The sequence below is a fragment of the Oncorhynchus masou genome, chromosome 29 (genome assembly GCF_036934945.1).
Source record: "Oncorhynchus masou masou isolate Uvic2021 chromosome 29, UVic_Omas_1.1, whole genome shotgun sequence".
Lineage (NCBI taxonomy): Eukaryota > Metazoa > Chordata > Actinopteri > Salmoniformes > Salmonidae > Oncorhynchus > Oncorhynchus masou.
In genome coordinates, this window is record NC_088240.1 from 11,497,052 (window position 1) to 11,509,059 (window position 12,008).

A 12,008-nucleotide genomic window follows, 5' to 3' on the forward strand; every position below is an offset into this window, starting at 1 on the left:
CTTGCTATTGAGAAAGGCTGCCATAGGCAGACCTGGCTCTCAAGAGAACACAGGCTATGTGCACACTGCCCACAAAATGAACTGGAAACTGAGCTGCACTTCATAACCTGCCAAATGTATGACCATATTAGAAACACAAACAAACCCAATTTTTATAAATTCCTATATATATTGGGAGAAATACCACATTGAGCCAACACAGCAACAAGATTTGTGACCTGTTGCTACAAGGCCAACACCACTATTGTAAATACAATCCATATTTCTGTTAATTTATTTTCCCTTTTGTACTTTAAGTATTTGTACATAATGACATTTGAAATGTCTTTATTCTTTTGCAATTTTTGTGTGTGTAATGTTTACAGTAAACAAAAATATTTAACTCTGTTTATTTTCTACTTCACTTACTTTTGCAATGTTAAACTATCTTTCCCATGCCAATAAAGCCCTTAAATTGAAATGTAATTGAAATTATATTGCATTGAAGTGAGCGGGAGGGAGGGAGAGCAGAGAGAGAGAGAGGAGGGGAGAGCAGAGAGATGGAGGGAGGGAAGAGTGAGCGAGAAAGGGGGTGAGCAAAGCTCACACGATCAGTCTGCACGAGTCTGTGTGAGAGAGAGAGACAGAAAGAGAGAGACAGAGATATATAGTGTGGCAGAGAGAGAGAGAGACAGAGATAGATAGGGATAGAGAGAGAGAGAGACAGAGAGAAAGAGAAACAGAGAGAAGGATAGCAAGTGAAATAGGGGACAGAGGGATTGAAAAGCTATTGTAGAAGGAAGAGGAGACTCTACTGGCTGTGTCGGATCAGCAGCAGCTGTTGGATATTCCTGTCTTCCTGTCTATGGTGGCGGGTTGAAGGTAAGACCACCAGAGATATGGAGGTGACCCAGGGCTCCTCTCACTCTCAACCCAGGATCAGTGCACCTTCTCTGGATTTGATACTCACGATCACTGGGTGTCCTCGGCAGTTATTCCATCATAACTGGCATTTATGGGGTACATTAGCAGACTGTCATGTTCAAACTGAATGTAGGTTAATGCTGTGGTTTACAGCATTAGGGCTCCAGTTTGCTATTTCCTGCACACATAGACAGAATAACTGATGTCATATTTTACATCAAAAGGTATTTTACCGGGAAACCAATTAATGTGCAAACTGAATGACGCATAATTATAGCACATCATTGCTTTAGGTAATGGTTGCCTTATCTCATGTACCATACAGACAAATATATCAACAGTAATGCCATTCCTTCCATCAATAGGTAGATTTATACAGGTATTTTTTAAAGCCATTAGAGGATGGTTGAGGCGTTGGTCCTGCCTGGTTGTGTCAGCTCATTGTGTAGTCATTTAGCCGCAGTCATCAGGGATCTCCTGCCTCCACTGTGGTATTTCTAGCCTCAGTATGTGCCCAGGCACTGTTCTGGTTAAAAGCACACATTTCAACATACTGTGCTATCGTACAACCATAGACATGGATAGATAGAGTAATACATGTAGCTATGTAATGTTGTTGGAGCTATTACATTACTCTATGTAATGTTGTTGGAGCTATTACATTACTCACCATACTCTATGTAATGTTGTTGGAGCTATTACACTACTCTATGTAATGTTGTTGGAGCTATTACATTACTCTATGTAATGTTGTTGGAGCTATTACATTACTCACCATACTCTATGTAATGTTGTTGGGGCTATTACATTACTCACCATACTCTATATAATGTTGTTGGAGCTATTACATTACTCTATGTAATGTTGTTGGAGCTATTACATTATTCTATGTAATGTTGTTGGAGCTATTACATTACTCACCATACTCTATGTAATGTTGTTGGAGCTATTACACTACTCTATGTAATGTTGTTGGAGCTATTACATTACTCACCATGCTCTATGTAATGTTGTTGGAGCTATTACACCACTCTATGTAATGTTGTTGGAGCTATTACATCACTCTATGTAATGTTGTTGGAGCTATTACATCACTCTATGTAATGTTGTTGGAGCTATTACATTACTCTATGTAATGTTGTTGGAGCTATTACATTACTCTATGTAATGTTGTTGGAGCTATTACATTACTCTATGTAATGTTGTTGGAGCTATTACATTACTCTATGTAATGTTGTTGGAGTTATTACATTACTCTATGTAATGTTGTTGGAGCTATTACATTACTCTATGTAATGTTGTTGGAGCTATTACATTACTCACCATACTCTATGTAATGTTGTTGGAGCTATTACATTATTCTATGTAATGTTGTTGGAGCTATTACATTACTCACCATACTCTATGTAATGTTGTTGGAGCTATTACACTACTCTATGTAATGTTGTTGGAGCTATTACATTACTCACCATGCTCTATGTAATGTTGTTGGAGCTATTACACCACTCTATGTAATGTTGTTGGAGCTATTACATTACTCACCATACTCTATGTAATGTTGTTGGAGCTATTACATTATCTATGTAATGTTGTTGGAGCTATTACATTATCTATGTAATGTTGTTGGAGCTATTACATTACTCACCATACTCTACGTAATGTTGTTGGAGCTATTACATTACTCACCATACTCTATGTAATGTTGTTGGAGCTATTACATTACTCTATGTAATGTTGTTGGAGCTATTACATCACTCTATGTAATGTTGTTGGAGCTATTACATTTGTTGGACTCATGTAATGTTGTTGGAGCTATTACATTACTCTATGTAATGTTGTTGGAGCTTTACATTACTCTATGTAATGAGCTATTACATTACTCTATGTAATGTTGTTGGAGCTATTACATTACTCTATGTAATGTTGTTGGAGCTATTACATTACTCTATGTAATGTTGTTGGAGCTATTACATTACTCTATGTAATGTTGTCGGAGCTATTACATTACTCTATGTAATGTTGTCGGAGCTATTACATTACTCACCATACTCTATGTAATGTTGTTGGAGGTATTACATTACTCTATGTAATGTTGTTGGAGCTATTACATTACTCTATGTAATGTTGTTGGAGCTATTACATTACTCTATGTAATGTTGTTGGAGCTATTACATTACTCTATGTAATGTTGTTGGAGCTATTACATTACTCTATGTAATGTTGTTGGAGCTATTACATTACTCTATGTAATGTTGTTGGAGCTATTACATTACTCTATGTAATGTTGTTGGAGCTATTACATTACTCTATGTAATGTTGTTGGAGCTATTACATTACTCTATGTAATGTTGTTGGGGCTATTACATTACTCACCATACTCTATGTAATGTTGTTGGAGCTATTACATTACTCGATGTAATGTTGTTGGGGCTATTACATTACTCACCATACTCTATGTAATGTTGTTGGAGCTATTACACTACTCTATGTAATGTTGTTGGAGCTATTACGTTACTCACCATACTCTATGTAATGTTGTTGGAGCTATTACACTACTCTATGTAATGTTGTTGGAGCTATTACACTACTCTATGTAATGTTGTTGGAGCTATTACATTACTCTATGTAATGTTGTTGGAGCTATTACATTACCCACCATACTCTATGTGATGTTGTTGGAGCTATTACATTACTCACCATACTCTATGTAATATTGTTGGAGCTATTACATTACTCTATGTAATGTTGTTGGAGCTATTACATTACTCTATGTAATGTTGTTGGAGCTATTACATTACTCTATGTGATGTTGTTGGAGCTATTACATTACTCTATGTAATGTTGTTGGAGCTATTACATTACCCACCATACTCTATGTAATGTTGTTGGAGCTATTACATTACTCGCCATACTCTATGTAATGTTGTTGGAGCTATTACATTACTCACCATACTCTATGTAATGTTGTTGGAGCTATTACATTACTCTATGTGATGTTGTTGGAGCTATTACATTACTCTATGTAATGTTGTTGGAGCTATTACATTACTCTATGTAATGTTGTCGGAGCTATTACATTACTCTATGTGATGTTGTTGGAGCTATTACATTACTCTATGTAATGTTGTTGGAGCTATTACATTACCCACCATACTCTATGTAATGTTGTCGGAGCTATTACATTACTCTATGTGATGTTGTTGGAGCTATTACATTACTCTATGTAATGTTGTTGGAGCTATTACATTACTCACCATACTCTATGTAATGTTGTTGGAGCTATTACATTACTCTATGTAATGTTGTTGGAGCTATTACATTACTCACCATACTCTATGTAATGTTGTTGAAGCTATTACATTACTCACCATACTCTATGTAATGTTGTTGGAGCTATTACATTACTCACCATACTCTATGTAATGTTGTTGGAGCTATTACACTACTCTATGTAATGTTGTTGGAGCTATTACATTACTCACCATACTCTATGTAATGTTGTTGGAGCTATTACACTACTCTATGTAATGTTGTTGGAGCTATTACATTACTCACCATATGTGTTGCTGAAGGTAGATATATAAATCAGAGTGTGACCACAGCGCAGACAGACAGAACTGGAAGAGGTGTGTGTGTGTGTGTGTGTGAGTGTGTGTGTGTGTGTGTGTGTGTGTGTGTGTGTGTGTGTGTGTGTGTGTGTGTGTGTGTGTGTGTGTGTGTGTGTGTGTGTGTGTGTGTGACCGTGGCTGCTTGTATTGCCAAATATCTTATTCATAATAGCCGTAAGAACATTGTTACTGTCAGTGTTATGATGTCAAATCAGTCCACATAATTACACCCCCTGGCTCATAGAACGATGTGTGTGTGTGTGTGTGTGTGTGTGTGTGTGTGTGTGTGTGTGTGTGTGTGTGTGTGTGTGTGTGTGTGTGTGTGTGTGTGTGTGTGTGTGTGTGTGTGTGTGTACGCTGATAAGGAAGACACAGAGAGGAGACAGACAGAAACAAAATGACATTTTCTTAGGTTGTTGTGTGAAGGCAGTTTATGTGAGAGTATCAAAATATCAAACAAAATCACATTTTATTGGTCACAGATATGTGTTTAACAGATGTTATTGCGGTTATAGAGAAATGCCTCTGTTTCTCGCTCCAACAATGCAGTTAATTCTAACAAGCAATAATCTAACAATTTCACAACAATACACACATATCTAAAGTAAAGGAATGAAATTAAGAATAAATCAATATTTATGTGTGTGTGTGGGGGGGGGGAGAGGATTTATGAGGTGAGGTCTGCTGTGCCTGAATGATGTAGCCTCGGGATATGGCTTTCGCGGTGTGTGTGTGTCAGTGTGAGTGTGGGTGTGTATGTGTGCAGGGTTAGTACTGGGGTTATGGCCTCATGCTGAGTGGCAATGATGACTGCTACAATGGGACACCGGTAGAGAAGAGAGACAGATTGCTGGATAGAGAGAGAGAAAGATTGATGGATAGAGAGAGACAGATTGATGGATAGAGAGAGGGACAGAGAGAAAGAAACAGAGTAAGTAATGCACACTTCCATCCAGACATCTCACTTCAGTCGAAGCCAATGATACCAGCTGAGAAACACCTCATGCTCATTGTGGGTGTTCTGCTGGTGTGAAAAGACTGTTCTTGAATTGTTTGGAGAGGAGTAGGAGGAGAGGAGGTGTGTTTGAAGTGTCAAACACGCCTCCAGAAACATGTGTAGTCAGACCAATCCAGGTGTGTGTGTTCGTGTGTGTGTCTATCCATCTATGTGGGGATCGTTCTCTCACCATCACACACCAGTGTGTGTTTCCATCCACCAGTGTGTGTTTCTATCCACCAGTGTGTGTTTCTATCCACCAGTGTGTGTTTCTATCCACCAGTGTGTGTTTCTATCCACCAGTGTGTACATCCATTTATTTGGACCGTGGTGAAACTCAGATGGCCAGTTTGCTGGTGAACTAGTGTGGTGAACTAGTCTGGTGAACTAGTCTGGTGAACTAGTCTGGTGAACTAGTCTGGTGAACTAGTCTGATGAACTAGTCTGGTGAACTAGTCTGGTGAACTAGTCTGGTGAACTAGTCTGATGAACTAGTCTGGTGAACTAGTCGGGTGAACTAGTCTGGTGAACTAGTCTGGTGAACTAGTCTGATGAACTAGTCTGGTGAACTAGTCTGATGAACTAGTCTGGTGAACTAGTCTGGTGAACTATGTTTCACTGTAGCAGGAACGTGCCTTTGACTAATGAACACACTACAGGCACAGTAAATTCATTCTAATGAACACACTGCAGGCACAGTAAATTTATTCTAATGAACACACTGCAGGCACAGTAAATTTCACATTCTTAAAATAAAGTGGTGAGCCTAACTGACTGAATACAGGGAATTTTTACATATTAAGATTAAATGTATGGAATTGTGAAAAACTGAGTTTAAATGTATTTGGCTTACCTATATGTAAACTTCTGACTTCAACTGTAGGTATTCCTCTTGTCCAGATGGGATAGGGCAGTGTGCAGTGTGGATCTATCGGGGCGTCAAACAAATGGTGGGTCTAGGGTGACAGGTAAGGTAAAGGTGATATGATCATTGACTAGTCTCTCAAAGCACTTCATCATGACAAAAGTGAGTGCTACGGGACGAAAGTAATTTAGTTAAGTTACCTTTGATTTCTTGTGTACAGGAACAATGATGGACATCTTGAAGCATATGGGGACAGCAGACTGGGTTAGAGAGAGATTGAATATGTCCGTAAACACTCCAGTCTACGCATGCTCTGAGGACACGGCTAGGGATGTCTCCTGGGCCGGCTGCCTTGCGAGGGTTAACACGCTTTCAATGTCTGACTCACGTCAGCCACGGAGAAGGAGAGCCCACAGTCCTTGGTAGCGGGCGACATCGGTGGCACTGTGATATCCTCAAAGCGGGCGAAGGTGGTGATTAGTTTGTCCAGAAGCAAGATGTCGGTGTCCTCGACGTGGCTGGTTTTCCCTTCGTAGTCCGTGATTGTCTGTAGAACCTGCCACATATGTCTCGAAGTCTGAGCCGATGACTTGCAACTCCACTTTGTCTCTATACTAACGTTTTGCCTGTTTGATTGACTTACGGAGGGAATAACTACACTGTTTATATTATTCCATATTCATATTCATATTCATACACATAGTGGTGCGCACCCTCAGTTTTAGGCGAATGCTGCCATCTATACAATATAGCAATTAAACACTGGAGTGATAGATGTGCAGAAGATCAATGTGTAAGTACAGATACTGGGGTGCAAAGGAGTAAGATAAATAAATAAATACAGTATGGGGATGAGGTAGCTGGATGGGCTGTTTACAGATGGGCTATGTACAGCTGCAGTGATCTGTGAGCTGCTCTGACAGCTGGTGCTTAAAGCTAGTGAGGGAGATATGAGTCTCCAGCTTCAGTGAATTTTGCCGTTCGTACCAGTCATTGGCAGCAGAGAACTGGAAGGAGAGTTGGCCAAAAGAGGAATTGGCTTTGGGGGTGACCAGTGAGATATACCTGCTGGAGCGCGTGCTGTGGGTGGGTGCTGCTATGGTGGCCAGTGAGCTGAGATAAGGTGGGGCTTTACCTAGCAAAGACTTATAGATGACCCGGAGCCAGTGGGTTTGGCGACAAGTATGAAGCGAGAGGCCAGCCAACGTGAGCGTACAGTTTGCAGCGGTGGGTAGTTGAGTAGAGTGTTGGAGGCTATTTTGTAAATGACATCGCTGAAGTCAAGGATCACTAGGATGGTCAGTTTTACGAGGGTATGTTTGGCAGCATGAGTGAAGGATGTTTTGTTGCTAAATAGGAAGCCGATTCTTGATTTAATTTTGGATTGGAGATGCTTAATGTGAGTCTGGAAGGAGAGTTTACAGTCTCACCAGACACCTAGGTATTTTTAGTTGTCCGCATATTCTAAGTCAGAGCCGTCCAGAGTAGTGATGCTGGATGGGCAGGAAGGTGCGGGCAGAGATCGGCTGAAGAGCATGCACTTAGTTTTACTTGCATTTAAGAGCAGTTTGAGGCCACGGAAGGAGAGTTGTATGGCATTGAAGCTCGTCTGGAGGTTCGTTAACACAGTGTCCAACGAAGGGCCAGAAGTATATAGAATGGTGTTGTCTGCATAGAGGTGTATCAGAGAATCACCCGCAGCAAGAGCGACATCATTGATGTACACAGAGAAGAGAGTCGGCCCGAGAATTGAACCCTGTGGCACCCCCATAGAGACTGCCAGAGGTCCGGACAACAGGCCCTCCATTTTGACACACTGAACTCAATCAGAGAAGTAGTTGGTGAACCAGGTGAGGCAGTCATTTGAGAAACCAAGGCTGCTGAGTCTGCTGATAAGAATTTGGTGAGTCGAAAGCCTTGGCCAGGTCGATGACTACGCCTGCACAGTAATGTCTCTTGTCGATGGTGGTTATGATATCTTTTAGGACCTTGAGCATGGCTGAGGTGCACCCATGACCAGCTCTGAAACCAGATTGCATAGCGGAGAAGGAATGATGGGATTCAAAATGGTTGGTAATCTATTTGTTAACTTGGCGTTCGAAGACCTTCGAAAGGCAGGGTAGGATAGATATAGGTCTGTAGCAGTTCGGGTCTAGAGTGTCTCCCCTTTGAAGAGGGAGATGATCACGGCAGCTTTCCAATTTTTGGAATCTCAGACGGTACGAAAGAGAGTTTGAACAGGCTAGTAATAGGGGTTGCAACATTTTTCGGCAGATCATTTTAGAAAGAGAGGGTCCAGATTGTCTAGCCCGGCTGATTTGTAGGGGTCCGGATGTTGCAGCTCTTTCAGAACATCAGCTATCTGGATTTGGGTGAAGGAGAAATGGGGAGGCTTAGGCTGTCAAGGCTGTGGGTAACTGGTGAAAGGAGTCAGGCGCAGGAGAGCTGAGATGCGTGGAGGTATTTAATTCAAGAAAACACCAGTACAAACACAATACTATGGTGCTGGAAAACAAACGGGCGTAACAACAAAACCCAGTGACAATAATACCAGCCGTCATAATACAGCCTAACAATAAAACAAACACGCACACAAACATGGGGGAAACCAGAGGGTTAAATAATGAACATGTAATGGGGGGAATTGAAACCAGGTGTGTAGGAAACAAAGGCAAAACAAATGGAAAATGAAAAGTGGATCGGTGATCGGTGATGGCTAGAAGGCCGGTGACGTCGACCGCCGAACGCCACCCAAACAAGGAGAGGGACCGACGTCGGCGGAAGTCGTGACATGGTGAGTTGCTGTGGGGGGTGCAGGGCAATTGACTGGGGTAGGTTTAGCCAGGTGAAAAGCATGGCCAGCCGTAGAAAAATACTTCTTGAAATTCTCAATTATAGTGGATTTATCGGTGGTGACAGTGTTTCCTAGCCTCAGTGCAGCAGGCAGTTGGGAGGAGGTGCTCTTATTCTCCATGGACTTTACAGTGTCCCAGAACTTTTTTGAGATTGTGCTATAGGATGCACATTTCTGTTTGAAAAGCTAGCCTTAGCTTTCCTAACTGCCTGTTTATATTTGTTCCTGACTTCCCCGAAAGTTGCATATTACTGGGGTTATTCGATGCTAATGAAGTACGCTACAGGATGTTTTTGTGCTGGTCAAGGACAGTCAAGTCAGGAGTGAAGTCAAGTCCTGGTTAAAAAAAATTTGAACGGAGCATGCTTTTTTAAGATGGTGAGGAAGGCACTTTTAAAGAACAACCATAGAATAGAACAGGCGTGAGGGATTAGTAGCGTTCTTTGTAACAAAGTGGTCCAGTCCAATTGGCAAAATAGGTTTTTGTGGGTGTCCTGGACAATAAAGTCCTGGACAATTAATGTAATCATTAGACAATGACTGGTCTTAGATCATAGACAATGTGTGGTCTTAGATCATAGACAATGACTGGTCTTAGATCATAGACAATGACTGGTCTTAGATCATAGACAATGACTGGTCTTAGATCATAGACAATGACTGGTCTTAGATCATAGACAATGACTGGTCTTAGATCATAGACAATGTCTGGTCTTAGATCATAGACAATGACTGGTCTTAGATCATAGACAATGACTGGTATTAGATCATAGACAATGACTGGTCTTCGATCATAGACAATGACTGGTCTTCGATCATAGACAATGACTGGTCTTCGATCATAGACAATGACTGGTCTTAGATCATAGACAATGATGTCCACATCACCAACAAACTAGAATGGTCCAAACACACCATGACAGTCGTGTAGAGGACACGACAAAGCCTATTCCCCCTCAAGAAACTAAAAAGATTTGGAATGGGTCCTGAGATCCTCAAAAGGTTCTACAGCTGCAACATCGAGAGCATCATGACCGGTTGCATCACTGCCTGGTACGGCAATTGCTGGTACGGCAAGTGCGTACGGCCCAGTACATCACTGGGGCGAAGCTGCCTGCCATCCAGGACCTCTACACCAGGTGGTGTCAGAGGAAGGCCCTAAAAATTGTCAAAGACCCAAGCCACCCTAGTCATAGACTGTTCTCTCTACTTCTGCACGGTAAGCGGTACCGGAGTGCCAAGTCTAGGACAAAAGGCTTCTCAACAGTTTTTTAGAGTGAAGGAAAAGTAGCCAACAAGTGCTCAGCATATGTGGTAACTCCTTCAAGACTGTTGGAAAAGCATTCCAGGTGAAGCTGGTTGAGGAAATGCCAAGAATGTGCAAAGCTGTCATCAAGGCAAAAGGTGGCTACTTAGAAGAACCTAAAATCTAAAATATATTTAGATTTGTTTAACTCTTTTTGGGTTAGTACATGATTCCATATGTGTCCTTTCATAGTTTTTATGTCTTCACTATTATTTTACATTATAGAAAATATTAAAAATAAAGAAAAACCCTTGAATGAGTAGGTGTGTCCAAACTTTTGACCTGTACTGTATGTTTACATTGCCAAAGCAAGTGAAATAGATCATAGAAAACTGTGAAATAGACAATCCAAAATAAACAGTAAACATTACACTCATAGAAGTTCAAACGAATAGAAACATTTAAAATGTCATGTTATGTATATATACTAATATGGTCATACGTTGGACAGGAGGTTAGGAAGTGCAGCTCAGTTTCCACTTCATTTTGTGGGCAGTGTCTCTCTGTCTCTCTCTCTCTCTCTCTCTCTCTCTCATCAATTATTGTAAACCTCACATTATCTTCGCTTGGCTCACATGGCTGCCTATCATTGGCTGAAAACCAGCCTCAAATCCACACTGTTTGTCTTATCTCTACCAGGGGGATATATTTAGAGAGGGGCTTAACTTTGAAGGGTCTGTCAGTGTGTGTGTATGTGTGCCTCCCTAAAGAATCTGCCCTTTAGTTTATTCAAAGCTGGTGAAACAATGGAGGAAGGGATTGAACAGAAAGCGATGACGTAAATTTGGCATGGTGTGGGGAGGTAGAGGGCGAGAGAGAGAGAAATAACTGGCTGTAGACAACCAACTTTTTACCAACAAACACTCCCCCATCCCTTCCTGTCCTCCGCTGTAGTTATGTGTCTGTCAGGCAGGAGTTTCCTTTGGGGACAGACAGGTCTCCATAACAACTGTGGACTGCTTCCAACACACAGATAAAGATGAGAGGATCCCTCAGAAGATATTATTCCCCAGCCACACTAGAATAGCAGCGATTCACATACACACACACACACACACACACATACACAGTACATGTATGCATGTCTCTATTCTCCAGCCAAAGACCAAAAAGAGAAGTTGGCACCATGCATGGATATTTATGCCCCTCATCACAACTCACCGACAGCAACGACAAACCACCTGGGTCGTTCCACCAATTTGGTGCCTTTTGAGAAGTCTACCTTGGTTGGTAAAAAAAAAAAAGATAAAGAAGAAGATTTTAAACATTCTGTCTTAAAGAGCACATGTTTGACTTCATAAAAAAACAAAACATTTCATAACAAAAGGTTAAATAAAGAAATGACTATAGTAAGTGCCTATTAAGTGCCAAATAAAGCTCACCTGCTTCTACTCTGTGATTTTACTTTTAGATGTTCAATGCTTCTTTTGATCAAATAAAAAGGAATAGTTTCACCATGTAACAGGTTTGACCTT

At 41.0% G+C, this 12,008-nt stretch overlaps 1 protein-coding gene across 1 annotated transcript in view; it reads left to right on the top strand.

The window, feature by feature from the left end:
* The first annotated feature begins 607 nt into the window (after nt 1-607).
* LOC135518981 (norrin-like) overlaps nt 608-12,008 on the top strand; it is a 47,844-nt gene continuing 36,443 nt past the window's right edge. The window contains exon 1 of the mRNA XM_064943980.1: nt 608-861. The gene's annotated coding sequence lies outside the window, so the exon portion shown is untranslated. The remainder of the gene's footprint in view (nt 862-12,008) is intronic.